The sequence below is a fragment of the Piliocolobus tephrosceles genome, chromosome 5 (assembly GCF_002776525.5).
Source record: "Piliocolobus tephrosceles isolate RC106 chromosome 5, ASM277652v3, whole genome shotgun sequence".
Lineage (NCBI taxonomy): Eukaryota > Metazoa > Chordata > Mammalia > Primates > Cercopithecidae > Piliocolobus > Piliocolobus tephrosceles.
This window is the reverse complement of record NC_045438.1, coordinates 65,387,651-65,413,061: the sequence shown is the minus strand read 5'-3', so window position 1 is coordinate 65,413,061 and position 25,411 is coordinate 65,387,651. Positions and strand designations below refer to the sequence as shown.

At 43.7% G+C, this 25,411-nt stretch overlaps 2 long non-coding RNA genes across 2 annotated transcripts in view; both read right to left on the bottom strand.

Annotated features, from left to right (window-relative positions):
- Positions 1–25,157, bottom strand: part of LOC111538459 — a 41,061-nt gene extending 15,904 nt beyond the window's left edge. Inside the window, exon 1 of the long non-coding RNA XR_002730362.2 lies at positions 24,876–25,157. This is a non-coding gene — a long non-coding RNA (uncharacterized LOC111538459). The remainder of the gene's footprint in view (positions 1–24,875) is intronic.
- Positions 8,528–13,420, bottom strand: LOC111538460. Its single transcript, XR_002730363.2, has 2 exons — positions 13,189–13,420; positions 8,528–10,771 (listed from the first exon to the last, which is right to left on the bottom strand). It is a non-coding gene; the product is annotated as an uncharacterized LOC111538460 (long non-coding RNA).
- Positions 25,158–25,411: the final 254 nt, after the last annotated feature.

Below are 25,411 nucleotides of genomic sequence, written 5' to 3'. Positions count from 1 at the left end.
TATATATATATATATATATATATATATATATATATATATATATATGGCAGGAAATTACATGGGCGGTTTCACTGAATTTATACAATGTCAACACAAATAACCATAGGCCATCATTGGCTCCAGGCTTTGAGCCAATCTAGCAGATTAAAAACACAACTTCCTGGTGCTTGAGCAACTTGTGAATCCTAGATGATGTCCCATGTCCATAAACTTAGCCTGATAGAGCCTTACATAGTTTCCCCCTTCTTCTAACACTCCCCAAAACCTCCCCATTACATATTCTCCTCTGGCTCCCATTTGTCAAGATCTGGCAAGTCTTTCCGTGGATAGTCTATATCACCCTGGAGAAGGTCTTACATATCTCTCTTTCTGGGCTATGTTGGAATCTAATTCTTGTTATAGAATCAGAGGCAAAAAGAAGAGAGGGAGTGGGTCTGAGACTAGGCATCAGTTCCTGAGGCAACAGTTCCAGGTGTAGTCACTGAAAATTATTTTTTTCCAGAAAGAGGTCTTTGGGAAATTTAGGATTCAAATTTCTCATCCTCATCTATGTCCCACTAGTGCCTTTCATTAGTATTAGAGACCTGGCAAGGCTGAATCTTTATTTGCCACAGAAATTCTGCAACCCTTGCAATGAGGCCCAGGGCTTGACTGTGAACTGCAACAACAATAGATTGTTGTGATCCCCTCAAGGTTTCCATAGAGGTTTGACTCTACACACAAGTATTCTTCAACATATAGCTATAGCTCTTAATTTATCTTTTTGTCTGTATATGCTCACCATAACTGTAAGACATAGCCAGCTGGCTCCATAATCTTTAAAATCACTACCTTTGACAGAACAATGAAGTGTCACTGCTATGGTTTGAATGTCCCCTCCAAAACTCATGTTGTAATTTAATTGCCATTGTGACAGTATTAAGAGGTGGGACTTTTAAGAGGTAATTAGATCATGAGGGCACCAACCTAATGAATAGATTAATGCAGTTATCACAGGAGTGGGTTAGTTATCTTGAAATTTGGTTTCTTCTCCTGCCCTCTCTTGGGTGCCCTCTAATGCCTTCCAATTTGTTATGACACAGAAAGAAGGCCCTCACCAGATGCAGCCCTTTCAATCTTGGACTTCCCAGCCTCCAGAACCATAAGCCAGATAAACTTCTATTCTTTTTAAATTGCCTAGTCTGTGGTGTTCTGTTATGACAGGAAAGATGAACAAAAACAGCCACAGTCACTTGATCTCCTGGTGCCTTGTTATGGTATTATGATACATATATTGGTTTTCATCCCTAGTTCCTGGTTCCTAACTCCCATAGTCCTTTTATAATGTTGGGGCACTTTAGACCTCAGGAAACAGAATTTCTCTCTCTCTGACCTTCTCCTCTCCTTCTTTCAACTGCCCAAGGCAGCACTCTAATCTGATTGTGGGTCAAAAAACCTTCATTCCAGAGAGAGTCCTGCCCCATACCCTAGAGAAAGGAATGGTACACAGAAAGACCAAGTCAAGTCTAAATAGATGGGCTTTGCTGGGTTTAGATAATGCACTTTTTGTCCAATCACATTTCTACACAGCTGTCAATCATGTCTATGTAATGAAGCCTCCATAAAAACCCAAGAGGACAGAGTTTGGAGAGCTACCAGATAGCTGAACACATGACGCTTCCTGGAAAGCCGTGTGCCCAGGGAGGGCGTAGAAGCTCCATGTCCCTTCCCTCATACCTTGCCCTACACATCTTCTCATCTGTATCCTTTATAGTACCCTTTGTAATAAACTGGTAAGTGTGTTGTTTCCCTGAGTTCTGTGAGCCATTCCAGGAAATTAATGGAACCCAAAGGGGGGTTCTTGGGAACCTCAACTGGAAGCCAGTTATTCAGAAGTTTTGGAGGCCAGGACTTGTGACCAGTATGTGGAGAGATGGGAGGGAAGTTGCAGTCTTGGAGACTGAGCCCTCAACCTGTGGAATCTGACACTATTTCCAGGTAGTGTCAGATTTAACTGGAAGACACCCAGCTGATGTCCACTGCTTGATATGTGAGGAACCCATCCCCTCCCACATTTGGTCATGGAAGTCTTCTGTACCGATTGTTGTGTTGTGGTGAGAGAGCAGAGGAAAAACCAAGCCTGATGGTTTTCTGAAATACTTGCCTTCCCCTTACTCTTCATCCATGCTATGACCACTGATAATGTGCATAATGCTACTGCATGCAGATTACTAGTATTCATGTTCATCCTTCAAACTTCCCCACTTCCCACATGGTTATCCTTCAGCTCCTCAAACATGATCAACCCAATCCCAAATCCCATTTTGAGGATCTATTTACTAGTAAAACTTCTAGTATCAGTCTCATTACCAGCAAGAAACAGGTGGTACATTCGAACTAGGATGATTGAAAGAGGGAGGTGTCTACAGTGGTGTAGATAGGGCACAGGGAAATCCCAAGAGAGAGGGTGATAAACCAAGAGCTAGCAGTGGAGAATAAAGAGAAGAGAGACAGTGACTTTCAGTCCAGAGACTCAGACAGCCTGTGGCAACCTCACAGAAACAGAGCTAAGGGAAAAATCACCTTGACTTCACTCTCTCCCTAATTTCCAGTCTCCTGCCAGGGATCCCCAGTGGCCAAACCCAGGGCAAAGCTAGAGGCAAGGGAGCCAGTGGATGTAGTCAATCATGTCAGCCTCCTGGGTGGAGCGTTAATCTGGAGGGGAAAATGCAAAAATCTTAAACACATTAGGAAAGGCAGTGATGTTCTAAACAACCTTAGTATGAGGTGCTTGTGCAAAGCAGGTACTTACATGGCTCAGGAGATTGGAGGAAAGTCTGGACTGTTGTATAAATCTGAAAGCTCTCAGCATAGAGGCAAGGCCATATGAGTGATTGAGACGAATAAAGTAGCTAGGGTGAGAGAAGAGGATCTAAGGTTGAACCTGAGGAGTTCCAATGTGTAAAGGTCAGGTGGAAGAGGAAAAGCTGGCAAAGGGACAGAGAAAGAGAGCCAGAGAGTGAGACAACCCAGGAGAGTGTAGTAGCTTGGATACCAAGAAAAATAGCTTTTTCCAAAAGAAGGGAGGGTCAACTTTGTTGAAGTAGGCTGAGAGATCATATAATACAAAGACTGAGGAGTACCCATGGGATTTCGGGCCATGGAGGTCACTGGGTCCTTCAACAAAAAAAGTTCTAATAGAGGAATAGGGAAGGAAGCCAGCTGGAGGAGGCTGATAAGTAAATGGGCAACGAATAAGGGCAAACAATGACTATGCACAACTCTTCCAATCAGTTTAGGAGTGAAGGGGAGGAGAAAAACAGCAGAACTGAACAGAAAATTTGGAGTCCAGGAATAGAGTTTTTTAGAATGGGAGTGACTGGAGCATGTTTACATGCTGATGAAAACGGCCCATTAGAGAGGAATAATTCAAAGATAGAAAAAGGGGAGGATTTATAACGTACCTTTCCTAAGAAGGCTGGAATATATGGCATAAAAAGAGACTTGACCTTTGTAGGAGGACAGACATCAGTTCCATTTTGCCAGATGGGAAGAGCAGAGGATGGGCACAGAGGTGCAGGTTGGCTTATAGGAGCCGGTGGCAGGAAGTGAGGTAATTGCCACCAGAGGGCATCTATTTCCTCTGTGAAGTAAGAACAAAGACATCTGCTGAAGTGAGCGATGAGATGGGGGCTCAAAGCTTTGAGAAGTGGAGAAAGTTTAAAATGGTCATTTCAGAAATAGAAGGGTGAGGGACAAGAGGAGGACAGTGAGATTCCCTAGGGGTGAAGGAGGTTTGAGAGTCAGGGAAGGTGGTGACTGGGTGCACGTTGTAGGCTGGGATATTTCTCTCTAGTCATGTTTTGCTGCCTAGGGAGAGACATAAAGAATAAAGTATGCAGTTGAGTTCTTCTAGGATTCCCCCCTGCCCAGGTGGATGTGATGAAAGGAAAAAATAGGCCAGTAAATTTAGGGTATTGGCAAGACAATGACTGAGATAATGGACTATGGAGTCTAATGTGACTTCAAAGAGAAACAAGAGCAGAGTGGGTTAATGGATAAGGAAAAGTAGAGTGGCCAGGGTCTAAGGACCTTGTGTGGTGAGGCACAGAGGAGGTGTGCAAGTGGACTGGAATGAGGGAGTTGTGGTCAGAGCAGGAGATTGAAGAGGTGACAAGATCCAGGTGCCACTGAGAGGTGGGTGCCGGAAGTGGTGAAGTAGATTAAGGCATTGAGATGCCAGAATGTTGACTAGGTCATCCATGGGTACAGTAACACTTCTCCGGAGGATGACAGGGTTGAGGTGTGAGGGAATACTAGGAGCAAGAAGGGAAAGTCCTTGGGGAACAAGAAGGAGTTTCCAGAGACCAGTGGACAAGAACAACACTACCTGAACTTCAAAGGAGCAGCCATTTTTACAAGAATGCTTGGGGGATGCATTAGGGAATGAGGAGGCAGCCACACCCACATCCTAATCTTGGGTATGTAGGGTATAGAAAAGGACTTAAGAGGGCTACAAGAAAAGCAGTGCTCTCTGGGTAAAGAAAAGTTTTAATTCAGGCAAGGAGATGGAGGAGAAAATATCAGGGTTGAGATACCAAGATCTCCTGAGATAAGCTGAGGCAGCAGAAGTCACCAGGCAAAAAGAGGTGATGCTTCAACTTGAGTATGTTTGGGTCACAGCTTGTGAAAAGAATTGCCATTAAAATGATTTCAAAATCAGCGTCTGTCTCTAGAAAGCGCTATTCCTTTTTCAAAGATGCACACATACTCCCAACTCTAATTGTCCTTCACTTTCAGTGGTGGCCCTCTGTGTGTGTGCTCTGGCTCTAGAGAACAATGCCTACCCAGCACTATTTTCTCCATGCTCAGGGCTGTCCTTGGGCTTCTTTCGTTCTAGCTGCTGTTTGCTGAGTCTGGCATGATATTTACCTTCATCTCTTTATTTCCTAGTTTACCAAACACCACGGTTTTTAAAGAACCCCCCGCCCACCCCCATCACCACCACCAAGGATTGCTTTAGGCCAGTGTTCTCTGGATGATTTTCTCTATGTCTCTGTCTCATCCCATCATTTGACCTTGACTTTGTATTGTCCTGCAGTGATTTTCTCTGTGCCATTTTACCTCTGCTTCACTTCTGCTTAGGTATCCATCCTCTGCTTTCACCCATTCTCGGTACCTCTAAAGCAATGAGGGGGTTAGTGGGCAGTGAGGGTGCCTCCAAGGTTAACAGGTGCACAGTAGTGTAACTGACATCTGCTATTTATAAAAGAGATGACATAGAACTAAACTCTCAGGACTTTTATTTGCACCTTGGATGATGAAACAAATTCTGCAGTTAACATTAAGAAAAACAAGTCAACATGTAAACAGTAAAAGTGAATTTACCAACTTTTCCTTTTGCCTTCCCAGAAACTCTTTTTTTTCTTTCACTGTGACTTGATTACTAATTCTAATCTAGAAACTAATTCTGGCAAATAATGGCAGACACTTGTGATTATCCATTTGTCAAGATGATTACTAATTCTAATCTAGCATTCTAGATTATTATTTTTCTTATTACCCAGGAAGTATACTCATACCACATAGTGGATAGGCCAACTAGAACACAAATCCAATCAGGTGTAAAAAATGTACTTTGGATCTGGTGCAGTGGCTCACACCTGTAATCCCAGCACTTTGGGAGGCCAATGTGGGAGGATTGCTTGAGCACAAGAGTTCGAGATTAGCCTAGGCAATACAGTGAGGCTTCATCTCTACCAAAAATGTTTTTAAATTACCTGGGTGTGGTGGCATGTGCCTGTGGTCCCAGCAACTCAGGAGGCTAAGGCAGGAGGATTGCCTGAGCTTGAGAAATTGAGACTGCAGTGAACCATAGTGGCACCACTGCACTCCAGTCTGGGTGACAGAGTAAGACATTGTCTCAAACAAAACAAAACAAAAGGTACTTAGCAAACTGGTTTCACTATGCAGCAGGATGGCTTAGTCACATAAGTTACTGCCATCTGAATATTTCCAACCAAAAATCTCCTCATAATTTTTAATTCATCAAATTCAGTGTTCTCTCTTTCATTCTGTTTTGTTATTATTGTTTTGGATTTTGTTGTTCCTTTTGTTAGAGCCCTCAATATTTTCTGGGTGGTTCTGTGACTAGATTGACTCTATCATTGGCACTATGTGTATTATTGTCTATCACCTGAAATACTTACAAATGGTCTCAAACACACCAGTTGCTACCTATTAGAACATGCCTCATTTGAGGAACTGGAAGATTGTCTAATATTAGAGAAAGTCCCATGATACAGGCAATCAGGAATTACTAAATTCAAATCAAAGCTTCAATAGCAACTCAATGGGTTCATCATTTGCTCTTTAGCAACACAAAATAAATTAAGGCATAATCAACTGTTGCTAAGGGAGATTTACTCCTAAATTATCAAGATATGTAACTCCAGAATCTCCCTAATATCAAAGGCCCATGTTAGGAAACTGTGTAGAAACACAGACTTGAAGGTACCCAACCAGTATCAGTTTTAAAATCTCATTGCTACTACCTGAGACAAATTACCTTTTTCCTTATAGGTACAACTTAATTTTGTTAAATCAGACTAAAGCAAAGGACTTACACTCCTTGATCAACGGAAGAGTTTTCTTGCTTTCTCTTTCTCCTGCTAGATATGTCCAGGTATGCACATGTATACTTGACACTTGAAGGGAACTGACCTTAAGGTGAAACCTTTGACAAGAAGAGCGGAAAAGGGAAGGAAAGAGCAAGGGTCCATGTTGGCATCATTGAGCTTCTGAAATTAACCAGCTCCGGATTTGTTCAGCCATCCAAGGATGCAACTCAACACTTTGTTTAGCCATTCAAGATGCAACTTAAAAGTCCTGAGTTTAGTCCTAAAATTTCAGTTTTGTGAAATAACAAATTTCTTTATGTTTAAGTCAGTTTGATAAGTTGTTATGATTGTGGTGATTGTTGTTGTTGTTGTTGTTACTTGCCACAGAAAGCATCAAAAGTGCCACAGGGACTTATTAGTTCCTGACCCATGTAACTAAGGGCCCCCACCAAGAATGTGTGCATCATTGCCGGGGTAAATCCTGCCAACTTTTTCTTCATTCCACTCAACCCGATTCTTGATAAGGGGCTGTCAATGCTTTGGGTTAGCTGTACTCTAGCTCTTTTTTGCCTCATTTTCTCTAGCTCCCAGAAATCTATTCTCTATCTAAATATACCTTTCCCTTTAAATAGAATTGAAGCTAAAATCAAATCAACCTAATACTTTCAAAATACTATGAAGCCCGTCTCAGGATGGCCTGAAGGAGGACTGTCAGATCCTTCAGTAGGAAAAATATACTCTAGACTTGTTTTCTGGAGTCAGCAAGATTCTGAGAAGAAACCTGTGGAATTTTTTCAGTGTCAGCACTGCCTCTGAATATCTGTACCCTCATCTCAGGCCCTATTATCCTTGCAGAAATTCTTGGTCCGTATATTACCTTGTATCTTGTCAGTGAGTGGGTGGGGCTGGATTTTGGATCAGAGACATCTAAACGGCTGAAATAATTCCATTGGGAGTTTGCTGAGGTTACTGTTTTTGATAAAATTGGAAGATTTTCCAGCCAATATTTCTTTTTTTTTTTTTTTTTTTGAGACAGCGTCTCACTCATCACCCAGGCTGGAGTGCAGTGGTACAATCACAGCTCACTGCCGCCTTGACCTCCTGGGCTCAAGTGATCCTCCTGCCTCAGTCTCCTGGGTAGGTGGGACTACAAGTATGCACCACCATGCCCAGCTTATCTTTTAATTTTTGTGTAGAGACTGGGTCTTGCTATATTGCCCAGGCTGGTCTCAAACTCCTGGGCTCAAGCAATCCTTCCATCTTGGCTTCCCAAAGTGCTGAGATTATAGGTGTGAGCACCTGGGCCTGGCTTTCCAGCCAATATTTCTTCGAATACTTTTTCTACTTCATTCTCTTTCTCCTCTCTTTCTGGAGCTCTAAATATATATATGTTAGATTGCTTGATATTATCCCACAGGATTTGTAGGCCTTCTTACTCTAATCTTTTTTTTCACTCTGACTAAATAATGTCCATTGACTTGTCTTCAAGTTCACTGATGATTTCTTATATATTTATTTATTATGTTTTTTGGGGTTTTTTTTTTTGAGACAGAGTCTTGCTCTGTCACCCAGGCTGGAATGCAGTGGCGTGATCTCAGCACACTGCAACTTCTGCCTACTTGCTTCAAGCAATTCTCCTGCCTCAACCTCCCAAGTAACTGGTATTACAGGTGCCCACCACCATACCCAGCCTAATTTTGTATTTTTAGTAGAGACAGGGTTTCACTATGTTGGCCAGGCTGGTCTTGAAATCCTGACCTTAAGTGATCTGCCCACCTCTGCCTCCCAAAGTGCTGGAATTACAGGTGTGAACCACTACATCCGGCCTCACTGATTTCTTGTTGTGTTCATTATGCGGTAAATTCCAAACTAATGCATTTTCAGTGTCAGATATTGTATCTTTCAGTTTCAGGATTTCCATTTGGTTCTTTTTTAAAGTTTCCATAGCTGTCTTAAAATTTTCCATCTCTTCACCTACTACAGATGTATTTTCCTATAGACTCTTTAACTTATTTATTATAGTTATTAAGTCTTTCGTAATTCTAACATCTGGGTCACTTGTGAGTCTATGTTTATCGCTTATTGTTTCTCTTCACTGTAGGTTACATTTTCCTGATTCTTTGAACAATTAGTAATTTTTAAAAATTGTATGCTGATAATTTTGGATGATATTAAAAAGACTTTGAAGCCTGCTATCTTCCTTAGAAAAAATTTGACATTTGTTCTAGCAAGCAGTTCAATTACTAGCGTAGTTTCTTGATCCTATGGAGCAATGCCATTCAATAGAATTTCCATGATGGTAGAAATATTCTGTAGTCTGTGCAGTCCAGTATAATAGCCACTAACCACATGTGTCTATGAACATTTGAAATGTGGCTAGTGTGACTGAGGAACTATGTTTTAAATTTTATTTAGTTTTAATTAAATTTGAAATACTATGTGTGCCTAGAGGTTACTATATTACATAACACAGCTATGAAGAGTTGGTTTTAGGCTTTGTCAGGGTGGGCCTATTTTGGTTTTGCCTTTATTCCTAGGGCATAGGCTTTAGTCTTGGTGAGTAATCATTACTCCTTGTGTGGTCTCAGTGGAAAGCCTTAGGTGTTCTCCAGAGCCCTCTAACTTGGTGAGAACTAAACGCTAAGCACCATCTGCTCAATGCAAGACAACACCCCCTTTTAGTCTTCCAGCTGTTATTTTTCCCTCAGCTCCTTGAACCTCACCCTGAGGCACAATTTAAGAGTCAGGGAAGTTTGTACACAGATTTGGGAGCACCCCAATCTGAGATTCCCTCCTTTGTGAGATTCCCTCCTTCCCAATCTCCTGCTACTGTAGAAGCCCCAAATTCTAACCTCTAACTTTAGAAAGCTCAGTAGAACTGCCAGTTTCTGCTGAATTCTACCTCTGTCCACTGCAGGAAATGGATAGTGCTATCAAAGGAAAACCTGATAAATGTGTATCTCGCCATATGTGATTTCCTTTTTCAAGGGTCATGTCTTCTTCAGTTTTTGTCTGCAGAACCAGACCATGTTGGCTGGTTTTAAGGACCTTCAAACAGGTTTTGTTGTTTTCATTGTGTTTTGGGTCCAGAATTTACCATTGTCTTTGGCAGAAGGGTTAGTTAGATGTAATTTACTTGGCCATTACTAGAAGCTAGAACTTATCTGAATGGCCAAAATTAGGCACTGAAATACTGAATTTGATGGGAAAACTTGGCTACACTCTCCTCCTAGCATACACTGCCATGTCTATTTGCATCAGAAGGGGCTCAGTATTTGCTGAACAAATCCTGAAAGCTGAAAACTTTCTTGAAAGACTCATACTTTGAAGCATTATCAGTTATTCATAATTTAGAATGGAGAATCCTTTCCTGAAAGTGGGTTTTAATATGGGTTAATGAGAAAGAACAGGAGCTTCTTGGGTGTATCTGTCTTCTTCTTGCCAAGTGGCAGAAAATCTGCCATGATTTTGCCTTAAGTGAAAAGATAATTTATCAACCAGCTTAGGTTAAAATTCCACGGTAAGATTGACTCCAGGCATAGCTGGATTTAGGGCTCATATATAGTGTTATTAGAATACAGGTTTTTTTGCTTTTTTGTTCTCAGCTTTGAGATCTGCCAATTGCGTTGTTACAATTAATCCCAGCTTCCTGTGGCCACAAGAGGATGGTAGCAGCTTCAGCCACACATCTTCTCTCGTGCACATTATAGAGGGAAAAGTGAGACCCTCTTTCCTGGAAGTTCCTGGAAAGATCTCACTGCCTCTCATGGGTTCCACCTGGGTCATGTTCCCATCCCTGAATTGGTCATGTGGTCATGAAATAGGATAAAATGATTGGTCCAGGTGTGACTCACATGCTCCACCCCACAGACCAAGAAGTGTCATTTCTTCGGATCCCCAAGGACTGAGAGGAGAGTGGGAGAAGTTCTCCTGATAAATATCTTGTTTCTTTGTTAGAGATACCCTGGGGCAGAAACAACAGAAGCTCACTAAAATGGGTACTGGAGGAGAATGGAACGAAGATGCATAGTGGGGGTTAAAAGCTTACACATTGGAGAAGCAGAGAACCTAAAAGAGAAATGCTGACTCTTTCCATTTTGCCCCTTGGCTCCAGGCTGCTGGAAGCAGGTGCTGGGCGGTATCACTGCTTCATGGTTAGCATGCTTGGGGACCTGCAGTGAGTGAAATCCATGAAATTTACACACTGCAGCGGTATCTTTAAAAGGTATCAGGTGGAGAATAGCTTTTAATGTGGAATCCAGGCCTCCAATTAGAGGCTTATTCCACTTGCTAAATTTGGTTTGGGTTCAATGCCCACTGACCTCTTGTCCCTAGAGAATTTCAACACCAGAATGAATACGCAGGAACAAATCCTCCTTTCCCCTGCCCTTTCTAATGGTACATAATCTCTATAGCATTAGAAATCTGAATTATTTTTCCAGATAAAATTGCCAGGCCCTTCTCTCAATTCTTTCCATTAGTGAGGAAGCAATCCAAGGAAAAAAGAAGCCAGTGCCAAGTGCAGCCATGCCCTGAATGTTCGCTCAGCTTAGGCAGCATCTGACCAGCATCCCCCATGGCTCCAAATCAACTAACAGCTTTTACGGTAGGGAGAATTGCCTTTTAAATCTCCTTTCAGAATACCAGAGAAAACATAGAGGACCCTAGAGACCAGTGGAAAATACCTTGGGAATCCCTAATTCACTCAGTCCTCATTGGTTGCTCCTAACCACCTTCTAATTTGAAGTTTTGAGTAGCCTAAAGCAGGACTTTCCTCATAACTAGGAGGACTCTCTCTGATTTTTAAACAATGTCTGCACTTTTTAGGGGCTTACATTTTTCTCCAATAAACAGGCTTCACTTTTGCCACAAAAAACAAGCATGGGTGTGCAAAATTTAAGTATTAGCACCAAGCTTTTCCACCTTAGATAGCCTCTAGCTGACCAGTGACTAACTGGGAAGTCACTGCTCACAGGATCTCAGGTTTTCTCTGTCCCTATGAATAAATACTAATAAAATATAAATACATTTTTAACCAATTTCAAAATGCAACAGGGCAGGTGCCTCCTGGAAGGAAGAATTCCTGCAGCTCCCTTCATATTGCTATTCCCCGTGTGATAAACCCCTAGTCCTTCCAGGAAATTATTCTGATCCTTGCTTGTTCCATGAAACGACCATTCCCTTCCCTGAGTTTCACTTTCCTGAGGAGCTGCTCTCTGGAAGGGCCAACTGTTCTGCATCCTGCACTGGGGACATTCGGGTGGGTTCCCACTGCCACTACCCACCTTGCTTCTTCACCTTCTCTGCCCTCCTACTGCCCTGAGGACACCTGCTGCTCACTGCATTCCCACTTTGTTTGTTTCCCCCCATAAGATTACTGGCCAGGTGCTGTAATCTTTGGTTTGCTGGGCAATTGCCTTGGTGCAGTTGCTGTGACCTGCATCCTTGAAGAAGCAGACTTCTTCATTATTCATGATGGCCTGGAGGTCCAGTTACCAGCAGCGGTCCACCGCAGAGGCCAAACTGAAACTTGTTTAGCCAGTTTCCTTCTTTCCCTGGGCTGCTGCAAAACTGACACACACTGACTAACAAAAACTCTGAGAGTTTCTGTGTTCCCAGGAATGAATCCCACCAGAACAAGCCTCGGTCTGTTGCTAAACTCTGACTCTCATTTCCTACCCCTCACCTCCCTTTGCTACAAAGCTATGGACCATCAAGTTTTAATGCAGTGTTTAGCTGTTGATTAAAACAGCATGTTATCTTCTGAATGTCAGACAACATATGACAATAAAGTAGGCATAAAATATCAGGAAAACAAATGTGCCCCTGCGTCTGCACTGGATGCAAACACAAAATGGCTGAACTTTAAAAGCTTCCATGTTCCTAAGAAGTCTTAGAGCATTAGAATTGATGATGGTGATTAGGTTGCTTTTCAGAGCAGCAAAATCTGTATAACTGAATCCCCATGGGTTTAGCCATTCTCAGCCCAGGCATATTAACTTGGCCCGCTGTGAGTCTGCTTGTGTATACACACACGCAGTATTTAACCTTGAGTGCAGTGGGCCCCAAATTAAAACCATATTTTGTTAGCATCACATGTTCCAGCCGTGACAGTATTTATCAAAGGGGAAGCTGCTGGATTTATTGAAAGAAATGAACTTCGCCAGGGTCTGGCAGACTCGACCCCAGTAGGGAGTTGTTATTTTTACCCTCTGTGCCCAGCAGTGCTGTTGCTGTTGGCTCAAGGCTGTTTGCTCACTTTGGGCACAGTTTGCTACGGATCCCTCTCTGCTGGTCCAGTGTGCTTGCCTCCCAGCAGCCTGCACCTCGTGGGATGTCATCAGCTCCACCTCCATGTATTCTTCAAAACCTTATTTATGTTCCCTTCTTTTCTGTGAAGTCTTTGCCACCTAAACCCAAGGTCACTTCTTCTTCCTCTGATCTCACCAGTCTGGGTCCGAGAACAGCTGGTAGAAATGCAGATTCTCAGGCTCCGCCCCAGACATCCTGAATCTGCATGTTACCGAGATCCGTGGGGGCATTCAAGGGCACATGGAAGTGTAAGAGGTTCTGCTCTGCCTCCACTTACCATCTCTACTAGGATCTCTCAGCGGGAGTCTTGCCACCCTGACAGGAGCTTTGGAAATGCAGAAATCGTTGGAAATCGTTTTTGGCTGTCAGAGTGTTGAATGGTAGGCAGGAGGACTACTAGCATCCACGAGTGGGGTCGATGCTGGACAGCCTGCAATGTACAGTACAGTCTCATATAGGGAAGAATTGGTTCATATGTCACACAACTTTCTAAAGAGCTGCCAGGCAGTCTGGTGGGTGAAAAACCTATTTTTAATTATTTGAGCCGGGAATCGAATTCCTGTTTACACACAAAGTTTTTTGTTTGTTTGTTTGTTTTTGAGATGGAGTGTGCTCTGTCACCCAGGCTGGAGTGCAGTGGCGTGATCTCGGCTCACTGCAAACTCTGCCTCCTAGGTTCACACCATTCTCCTGCCTCAGCCTCCCTAGCTGGGACTACAGGCACCTGCCACCATGCCTGGCTAATTTTTTTTGTATTTTTAGTAGATGCGGGGTTTCACCGTGTTAGCCAGGATGGTCTCAATCTTCTGGCCTTGTGATCCACCAGCCTCAGCCTCCCAAAGTGCTGGGATTACAGGCGTGAGCCACTGCACCCGGCTTGTCTTGTAATCTTGAATATATTTTTAAGAGACCATGAATCATCTGCCTACTGGTGAGAGGTGACAGTGTGCTGGCAGCCCTCGCTAGCTCGGCGCCTCCTCCGTCTCGGGATCCACTCTGGCGGTGCTTGAGGAGCCTTTCAGCCTGCCACTGCACTGTGGGAGCCCCTCTCTGAGCTGGCCGAGGCCAGAGCTGGCTCCCTCTGCTTGCGGGAAGGTGTGGAGGGAGAAGCATGGGCGGGAACTGGGGCTGCACGCTGTGCTCACTGGTCAGCGTGAATTCTGGGTGGGCATGAGCTCGGCGGGCCCGCACTTGGAGCAGGCTAGTGCCACCAGCCCGAGCAATGAGGGGCTTAGCACCCGGGCCAGCATCTGTGGAGGGAGTGCCAGGTCCCCCAGGACTGCTGGCCCGCCGGGGCCATGCTCGAATTCTTGCCGGGCCTCAGTCGCCTCCCCACGGGGCAGGGCTGGGGACCTACAGCCCACCATATCCAAGCTACCCCTGCTTTCTCCCTCCCCTCTCCCCGCTCCGCCTCTCTCCCCTTCCCCCTCCCCGCCACTGGCATATCCTTAGGGCGGGCCTGAGTTTTATAAGCTTGGTATTCTACTCACCACTTAGTTCAATGTAATGTACATTATCTTAGTCTGTTTGAACTGCTATAACAAAATACCACTGACTGAGTGGCTTAAACAACAAACATTTATTTCTCACCATTCTGGAGGCTGAGAAGCCTAAGGGGGTGCCAACAGATTCATTGTCTGGTGAGGACCCTCTTCCTGGTTTGCAGATAGCTGCCTTTCTTCAGAGCCCTCACATGGCAGAGAGAGGGTGCTCTGGTCTCTTCTTCTTACAAGGGCATGAAGCCCATCATATGGGCCCCATCTCTCATGACCTAATCTAAACCTAAGTGCCTCCCAAAGGCCCCAAGTGCAAATATTATCACATTGGGAATTAGGACTTCAAAATATAAATTCTGGGTGAGGGCATAAACATTTAGTCCATAGCATACATATTGAGCAATAAGTAATCACATGACTAATGTGAATACCACTCCATCCTCTCCCTGGCATTCCATTCCTCAAATGCTATTGCAAAACACTGACAGCCTGGCAACAAAGATCTTTAAGAAAGTTTGGTACTTTGTTACTCATGGGCCAGGCACAAAGCTCAACACATAAAGAATTTGGAAGTAGTCCCACCAGGGAAACAGAAACAAAATTCTGTGGGATTGTAGAGAAGGAAACAATTCCAACACAGATGAGTGTGGAGTGGCAAATGCATTCATGAGTTCCTTTCCTTACATTTGTTTTTATTTATTGGATCGCCCAGTATCTTCTTTGCCCCATTGAATGTACATTTCTTGAGAACCAGTCTCAAGTCCTCAAATTTCTTCATATTGCTGCCAAGCTTCAGTTTTGTGTCAAGCAAAATCTCTTCTGTTTCTTGGAACAAATTCCATAAGCACAGTCGTTTCAACTATATGTAATAAGATAATTGTGTGTGTGTGTGTGTGTGTGCATAGGCTAAATTGGTCTAGTAGTCAGGGGATCTGTATTTTATAGTATTTTATTTTATTATTATTATTATTTTTTGAGATGGTCTTGCTCTGTCGCCCAGGCTGGAGTGCAGTGATACGAACATGTCTCAGTGCAGCCTTAATGTGCTGGACTCAAGCAGTCTTCCCATCTCAGCCTCCCAAGTAGCTGGGACTACAGGTGTGCACCACCATGCCTGGCTATTTTTTTTTTTTTTTTTTTTTTAATAGAGGTGGGGGTCTTGCCATGTTGCTCAGGCTGGTCTCAAACTCCTAGGCTCAAGTGATCTTCCACTGTGCCCGGCCTGGATTTTAATCTGCTGTTAATTTGATGAGATCATTTCACCACACTGTGCCTCATTTTCTTCATCAGCAGAATAGAGATGATTGGCTAGAGTGATGGTTCCCAAACTTGTCTGTTTTGGGGGATATTTTTAAAAAATACATAGTTCACTGGGCTCTGCTCCAAATTTGGTGAAACAGACTTTGGGAATGGAACCCAGGTAACTAGATTTTAAAATATATCAGGTCATTCTGATGGGTGGCCACTTTGCTTTTCAAACTTCAATATGCCTACAAATCACGTGGGAAATCTGGTTAGGTGGCAGATTTTGATTTGTCAGGTCTGAGTAGGATCTGAGAGTCTGCACTTTAACAAGCTCTCAGGTGATGCTGATGCTGTTGATCCATGAACCACAATTCGAGTAGCCAGGAATAAAGCATTTTTAAGTCTTTCAGCTAAATATTCTCCATCTGCATCAACTGCTAGTGAGTAATGTTATACAAGATAACCCTTAAAATTGTCCATGTTTAGTGTAACATGACCTAGCTAAGTTAAATTGTCATGATAGAGTATGGAATCATTATTTGTTTATTTACTTATTTATTTATTTTAGAGATGGGGTCTCACTATGTTGCCCAGACTGGTCTCAAACTTCTGGGCTGAAGCAATCCTCCTGCCTTGGGCTCCCAGAGTGTTGGGATTACAGGTGTGAGCCATCACAGCCAGCCTATTTTCTTCATTTACAAATTGTAAGTGATATTTGCACAACTACAAAAAAGAATGAAATTATGTCCTTTACAGCAACACAGATACAACTGGAGTCCATCATCCTAAGCAAATAAATGCAGGAATAGAAAACCAAACACTGATGTCCTCACTTGTAAGTGGGAGTTAAACATTGGGTACTCATGGACACAAAGATGGCAACAATAGACACTGAGGACTACTAGTGGGAGAAGGAAGGGAGGCCACAACGGTTGAAAAACTAACCATTGGGTACTATGCTAACTACCTGGCTGATGGGATCAATCATACCCTAAACCTCAGCATCACATAATATACACATGTCTGTTACCAAAATGCCAGAGGTTCAGTCTAGGTCCTGCTGCTTGCCACACAAAAAGCCAATCACTGAGACAAAGAGTATTGCCGGGGAACAAGGCTTTAATTCGGTGCTACAGCCCAGGAGATGGGAAACCAGTCTCAAATCCATTTCCCCCACTGACTAAAATGGAGAATTTATATAGCAGGGAAGAAATGAAGCCGTGTGCGGGAAAATAGGAATTCAAGAGGGGTAAGGAAGCAGGTGGCCAGTTAGACAGTCATGATAGGTGAGGGGCTCTGGTGTCTCAATGTCCAGATACCAAGATCTGGTAAGTTTTAGTTCCTTGCCACTATCTGGGAGGGCTAATTGTTGGTTTCCTGAGAAAGAAACTCAGATAAGACAAATGTAACTTTCTGAAGTTTTAAGACTGGGAGAATCAATTTCTATGTTTATTCAAAGAAACTGGAAACATCAATTCTATGGGACAATTGGGCTGGTTTTAGTCCTCCACCCCCCTTTCTATTTATCACTCCTTGATATGGTTTGGCTGTGTTCCCACCTCTCATCTTGAATTCCCACATATTGTGGGAGGGACCCAGTGGGATATAATTAAATCATAAAGGCAAGTCTTTCCTGTGCTGATCTCATGATAGTGAATAAGTCTCATGAAATCTGATGGGTATATAAAGAGGAGTTTCCCTGCATAAGTTCTCTTTCTTTGCCTGCTGCCATCCATATAAGACATGACTTGCTCCTCCTTGCCTTCTGCCATGATCATGAGGCCTCCCCAGTCATGTGGAGCTGTAAGTCCATTAAGCCTCTTTCTTTTGTAAATTGCTCAGTCTCTGGTATGTTTTAGCTGCAGTGTGAGAACAGACTACTACAGAAAATTGGTACCGATAGAGTGGGGAGCTGTTGAAAAGATACCCAAAAATATGGAAGCGACTTTGAAAAAATATGGAAGCGACTTTGGCAGAGGTTGGCACAGTTTGGAGAAGACAGGAAAATATGGGAAAGTTTGAAACTCCCTAGAGACTTGTTGAATGGCTTTGACCAAAATGCTGATGATATAGACAATGAAATCCAGGCTGAGGTAGTCTCAGATGGAGATGAGGAACTTGTTGGGAATTGAAGCAAAGGTGACTGTTGTTATGTTTTAGCAAACAGACTGGAGGCATTTTGCCCCTGCCCTAGAGATTTGTGGAACTTTAAACTTGAGAGAGATGATTTAGGGTACCTGATGGAAGAAATTTCTAAGCAGCAAAGTTTTCAAGAGGTGACTTGGGTACCGTTAAAGGCATTCAGTTTTATAAGGGAAGCAGAGCATAAAAGTTTGGAAAATTTGCAGCCTAACAATGTGATAGAAAAGAGAATTCCATTTCTGAGAAGAAAGTCAAGCCAGCTACAGAAATTTGCGTAAGTTACAAAGAGCCGAATGTTAATCCCCAAGGCAATGGGGAAAATGTCTCCAGGGCATGTTAGAGATCTTTGCAGCAGCCCCTCCCATCACAGACCTGGAGGTTTATGAGGAAAAAATGGTTTCACGGGCTGGGCCCAGGGTCTTTCTGCTGTGTGCATTCCAGGAATTTGGTACCTGTGTCCCAGTTGCTCCAACCATGACTAAAAGGGGCCAAAGTACAGCTCAGGCCATGGCTTTGGAGGGTGCAAGCCCCAAGCCTTGGCAACTTCCACATGGTGTTGAGCCTGCAAGTGCACAGAAGTCAAGAATAGAGGTTAGGGAACTTCTGCCTAGATTTCAGAAGATGTATGGAAATGTCTTGATTCCCAGGCAATAGTTTGCTGCAGAGTTGGGGCCCTTATGGAGACCCTCTGCAAGGGCAGTATAGAAGGGAAATGTGGGGTTAGAGTCCCCACACAGAGTCCCTACTGGGGCACTGCCTAGTGGAGCTGTGAGAAGAGGGCCACCATCCTCCAGACCCAAGAATGGTAGATCCACTGACAATTTGCATCATGTGCTTGGAGAAACTGCAGACACTCAATGCCAGCCCATGAAGGCAACGAGGAAGGAGGCTGTACCCCACAAAGCCCCAGGGGTGGAGCTGCCCAAGACCATGGGAACCCACCTCTTGCATCAGTATGACCTGGATGTGAGACATGGAGTCAAAGGAGATCATTTTGAAACTTTAAGCTTCGACTGCCCCACTGGATTTCAGACTTCTATGGGACTTGTAGCCCCTTTGTTTTGGCCAATTTCTCCCATTTGGAATGGCTTTACTTACCCAATGCCTGTACCCCTATTGTATCTAGGAAGTAACTAACTTGCTTTTGATTTTATAGGCTCATAAGTGGAAGGGACTTGCCTTGTCTCAGATGAGATTTTGGACTATGGACTTTGGAGTTAATGCTGAACTGAGTTAAGACTCTGGGGTAGTGCTAGAAAGACATGATTGGTTTTGAAATGTGAGGATGTGAGATTTGGGAGGGATCAGGTGCAGAATGATATGGTTTGGCTATGTCTCCACCCAAATCTCATTTGAATTCCCACATGTTGTGGAAGGGACCTGTGGGAAGTAACTGAATCATGGGGGCAAGTCTTTCCCGTGCTGTTCTTGTAATAGTGAATAAGCCTCATGAGATCTGATGGTTTTATAAAGAGGAGTTCTCCTGTACAAGTTCTCTCTCTTTGCCTGCTGCTATCCATGTATGACATGACTTGCTCCTCCTTGCCTTCTGCCATGAGTGTGAGGCCTCCCAGCCATGTGGAACTGTAAGTCCATTAAACCTCTTTGTTTTGTAAATTGCCCCATCTCAGGTATGTCTTTATCAGCAGCATGAAAACAGACCAGTACAGTTCTCCATCATGAGGAATCTGGTCACCAATCTTTTTGGCTGCTTCACACTGAGGAGGGACGTTGTGGGCAGCTTCATACCATGGGTGAACACTTGACCACACAGGAATCCAAGGTTAATATAATACTATAATTTTCTTCTGAAACACAATCTTTCTCCCCTGCCATTTCCCCTCCTCCACCAAAGACAAATCACTACAGGGCCATCTTTTATTGATACTACACAAACATTTTATAGCAAAAAAAAAAAAAATTATCCCAATATAGTCTCAGGTATTTTGCTATAGCAGAAAAGACAGACTCAGGCATTTTGCCTGCTCACCTCTTCAGGTGAAAGGTATCAGGCATCTCCACCCCCACAGTCCTGCTGGCAGCACCCTAGCATACTCAACAGACAGGAAGCAGGAACTTAGGGTTGGCTTCCAGGGAAGAGAGGTATCATGATGAGAAACACTTGTAGGGTCTGAGCTGACCCAGGCATAAGAGGGAGGGAGAGAGCGTCAGGCAGGAGAACCAATGTGAACACGAGAAACAGAGGAAGGTGGGACGAGCCCCTGGAAGAGAAGGGGACGCCACGATACCAGGCTCACCTCTGCCATTGAAGAGCTGCTTGGTGACTCCTCATAGCCTGCAAAGCAACCTCCTCATAATCTATAGCTCACCAAGTCAGACTACCAATTTAGGACATAAACAAGGCTGAGGAATTTTATCTTTCTTCCCGCAATTTAGGCACTCAGTCTCCCCCACAGACTTGTGCCTCTCATGACAGCCACACTTTAGGACAGCAGCAGGCAGCTGGAGGATCATTCCCTCTGGCTGCTGCCCCAGCTGTATTTACCTCTGGGCATAGTGACTATCTAAGATCTGGAACAACCTCTAAGAACAGGGAACAGCCTTGACGTCTGAGAGAGAACATTACAGCTGGGGAAGGCTTGCTCCAGCAACTTGCCTCTCACTGAGTTCTCTTTGAACTCTTCATCACTTTTCCTGAAAAGGGAGGGAGCTGAGGAAAGGCATAGAAGTTGTTTGGGCTATTGAGGCCAGAGGAAAAGAGTTCCAGATTTAAATGATATAAATCCAGCTATAAACCACACGATCCACTGAGTATCAACTGACATGCAGACACAAAAGTGAATGCTTGCTTAAACTAATGTGAGGGGAATGAAAATTATTCTGCTCTTACAGGAGCACTGCCTGGCTGAGCAGGCGGTCTGGGCCAGCCACACAGAGATTGGTAGAAGGACTCCTGTCCCCGTCTACTCACAGCAAATAAACTTGGCTCCTTTCTTAGGGCCCTCCAGGATACAGGCTCCCCATTGTGCTTTGAGAATGAAGTTTGTGCTGAATGGGGAAGAGGGAATTTTACATTTGCTTACGTTAGAAGGCAGTATAGCCAATGAGAGCCAAATAACCCAAGAATTTTGGCACTAGAAGGGACTTTAGGCCATTTAATTCACACTCATCATTTTAGACAGAGAAACTGAGAAAGAACAAAGAAGAAAGAGATTTGTACAAATTCACTGGTAAATTCTCACAAAGTTGAGTCTAGAATCTAGCAGACACTCAGACCCATCCTCCTCCCTTTCCCTGCTGCTTCCATGGAAAACGTGGTGGTTTTCCTGGCTTGTTGTGGTTCTCTGAAAGCCCTTTGATTATCAGAGCTCACATTCACCTAGGCATATTTCCTCAACTCACCAGCTGGGGCTGAATGAGGCTCAAAGACCAGTGGGAAGAGAGTGCTTGCTGAAGGGTGCATGGTAGACTGAGAGAGAGGGACTATGAATTAGATTCATGACTTTACACTACCCACTTGAGAACTTCATTTTCAAATGTGCCATAAGAAACAGACGCTCTTACTACACCCAACTAATCATTCAGCATGTGTCAAATCCAGTGAGGAGGGGAACAGGCGCAAACAAAACTCTTGAGGCATGCTTGGTTCTGCATCAGTAAGTCATGATCTCTCCATAAAAAAATCAGTCACCTCCTGTGGTTGGACACAAGTAGAGACTGAGGTCCCCACCCCGATTATCTTGCTACCAAGTGGAGCTGTTGCAATAAATGCAAGTCTCAGCTCAGACCACATATAATCAAATGCAGGGATCTATGTTACATACCAGATTATACTAATCTTTAAAAACCTTGCTAAGAGGTTTTTGCGCTCTCTCTCTTGCACGCTCTCTCTCTCTCTCTCTCTTTCTCTCCTTGCAACCCCTGGCTCCCCCAAACAAAAAACAGCAGAAATGCCCAGGCAAGAGGGGGCTGCTGTCCTAGGCTCTGTCCTTTAAAGGGTCTCTTTCTGCCCCCTCCTAGGCACCCTCTTTCCACAGGTGATGAGTCACAGGGCCCAGGGAATGTGTCTGCACCTGTGACTCATCACCAGTGGAAGCCCATACTCCACCTAGACCACTCTTTGGTGCCTAGGATCCCAAGGGCCCTGAACCCACTTCAGGCCTCTTCAGGGGGTCCGAGTCCTGAGGTCATCTGTCTCACGGCTGTCCTCATCCCTAGGCCACCAGGCAGCCATTTATAAAGAATGGACTATGCAGACTGGGGTGTCTTTAATATGGGATGAGGGATGGAGCTGGGAGCAGACAGAGAACGGAGACACTGGGACAAGCAGATGGAACTCTGAGTCCAATAATTCTATATCCAAACTTGATATTCTAGGTCCCTCTGAATATATATTTTTCAAAGCAAGAGGATAGAATATGTTCTATCTTATGGTTTCTTGGCTGGATTTATAGCTTTTAGATATTTAAACATACGCTATGTGGGTCTCTATTTGCACTCTTGCCCCTGCCTGCAAATGTTGGAGACAGGTTTTTGGAGCAAACACAAAGACCGGTTTCCTATGGTTAGGTGGTAGGGGGCAAGGGGAGACTGGTCTTATCCTTGGAGATGTCACACCAGTGGGCTCTAGACCCCTAGCACTACACAGATGGCATAACTATTGGGCTTGATCATTTTTATCCCTTATTCATACAAGGCAATTAGTCCTATTAGATTACTCCTAACCAAACAAAAAAATCTGCTGGTTTGCCAAATCAACAATTACTTTTAACACTTTTGTGTGCAAATAAAGGAAACTCAGTTGTTGACATAGAGTAGAGTTCACTTGTTTGTGTTATCCACTAATTAATCAACCCTAAAGAGTAAAAGCAGATTAGGATTAATCAGTTTACACACATATTCCATTACTTATGCTACAGTATTTAAAAATAATGACCACAAGACCAAGCATGGTGGCTCACGCCTGTAATCCCAGCATTTTGGGAGGCCGAGGTGGGCAGATCACGTGAGATTGGGAGTTTGAGACCAGCCTGACCAACATGGAGACACCTCATCTCTACTAATAATACAAAATTAGAGGGGCGTGGTGGCGTATGCCTGTAATCCCAGGTACTCAGGAGGCTGAGGCAGGTGAATCACTTGAACTCTGAAGGCAGAGGTTGAGATGAGCTGAGATTGCACCACGGCACTCCAGCCTGGGCAATAAGAGCAAAACTCCATCTCAAAAAAAAAAAAATAATAATAATAATAATAATGACCACAAATACAGCATAGCAGAGTCCCCCTTTTGTTCCTAAACGGGACACATCTGGTGGCTGTTGGCAGCAGCTCTCAGGATGAGGAATCTACGAGGCCCCAGAAACCCAGAACAAAGGCTCCTCTCCCCTCCACAAAGGGCATGCCAGCCCCCAGGATGATGTATTTCACCATTTCAGACAATCCTTCTTTAACCCAATAAGCCACATCCCCCAGGCCTATGTCCTGGTTTGGGGTTCTAAGGTACTTACTGCACAACGTTTACATAAAATCATTCTTTTTTTCTGTGCCAGTGCTCCATATTAAGCAACTTCCCTTTATCTGCACTTACATTGCAGGACCTAAGAATTTTCTACCCACATCCACTTAGGGGCTTTCCATGGGCAGATTTGGCCATGACCCACCACATGCTGTTGTTGCAACTCTTTGCTGTGTTTACTCTTCATGCAAACTTGGGTTATTCCAATAATTGTTTTTCAGTAATTTGGAGAGTTATGGGAATGCAACATTGAGCCCAAAAGGCAAGATCAGAACTAAAACTTGTGACATTAAATATCCAAGAGTTCTATCCAAAATCTTCTAGAAAGTTAATGAGAACCCCAGGAAAATCAACTGGAAGAAAAATATTTACCATTTAGCATGAGACAGTTGCAGGTACAAATCTTAGTCTACAGAAACGTAGACGAGCTAATCAGTGGGTTCCATTCCAGTTCACCCAGGACACACAATACCACATTCAAGAATTCCCTAATGAATATACAGTTCTTACTTTCTCTGTGACCCAGCTCCCTCCCTGCAAGTCCCCAGAGACTGGGAACAGGGAATTTCAAGTGGAGCACTACATATTCTCCTAAATCTCTTGTATAAGTCAGAGTCCTTCCTTCATACACAAGGGCTTTAAAAATTCAAAAGCCAGGAAAATGGTCTTCTATATCTCTGATCCCTGTTGACCATCCCTTCAGTAAGGCAATGAGGACAGACTAACCTTGCTCAAAAAAGCAAGAAGTACTACGGGAGGCCGAGGCTAGGGGATCACCTGAGGTCAGGGATTCGAGACCAGCCTGGCGAACACGGCAAAACCGTCTCTACTGAAAACACAAACATTAGCCGGGTGTCGTGGCACATGCCTGTTATCCCAGCTACTTGGGAGGCTGAGGCAAGAGAATCACTTGAACCTGGGAGATGGAGGTTGCAGTGAGTGGAGATTGCGCCACTGCACTCCAGCCTGGGCAACACAGCGAGGTTCTGTCTCAAAATAAATAAACAAACAAACAAACAAACAAACAAAAACAAAATAAAAAGAAGAGAAGTAGGTGAGAGGGTTAAGAAAGAAATACAGGAGGAAAAAACTATATAATACTTCAAAATTAATATCCAACCATAATACTAACAGAGTTTTGAATACATTTCCATATAGTCTGTTGATTTAAAAAACTTGCTTTAAAATGTAGATATGATTACAAGCCTCCAACAGTTTCAGTTCCCCACAAAGGAAGTATTAGAAAGATCCTCCTACATTTGGAAAATGAAGCGCTGGCACCACTGAGATATTTGTCTGGGAGACCTACTATTTGCACGGGCAGAGAAAACATTCACATGGAATATTCAACCACAAGAGCATCAGATCCTGGGAACAAAACTAACAATTTCCCAAACACTTCCAAAACATAGCTCTGACCTCTACTCCATCAAAAATTCTGATTTAATTTTAGGAGATTCTGCTCTATTTCTTAAATCAAATGTCCCTATCTCTCTTGCACCATGAATGCTCTGAATCGACCAGTAAGACAAAAGCAACATTAAAACCAACAGTGAGGGCAGTTTCAGCATCACCTTGCTCTCCTCCAAGACATCTCCTAGTTACCTTGCTCCCTTCTCCCTGCTAGATCTTGAGTTCTCTTTTCCAAAACACGGCTTGAGGACCTCCTTCAAGAAGTCTTCCTCATGTCTCTTATCTTGTTCTAATCATCCCATGGCTAGTGTAAGTAGCACAGATCCCATCTGCATTCCAGTTTTATGTGGTCCTGTTGTTTCTTCCTGTCTTCCATTAGCCTATAAGCTCTATTGTACCAGGTCTACACACTCAGATCCATTGTACTACCCATTACCATGTTGCACAATATTCTGCATACAGAGGGAACTTAATAATTCTTGCAGTTTGACTTCTGGGTCTCTATTCTGGCTCCTGGGTAATCATTTATCAGCAAACAACTTAGTTATCAGCGAAACAGCCATGGTTTCCAGAGTGAATCGTTTGTATTTCCACTGCTGGAAAAAACAACACATACCACTTTCCTTGCAGAGAGGCATGCGGTCAGAACGTCACGGGCAGATCTCACCTGAGAGTTTTGACACTTGTGACTCTGACCTGGAAAGGTGAATTAAGTTTTATTTTGATTC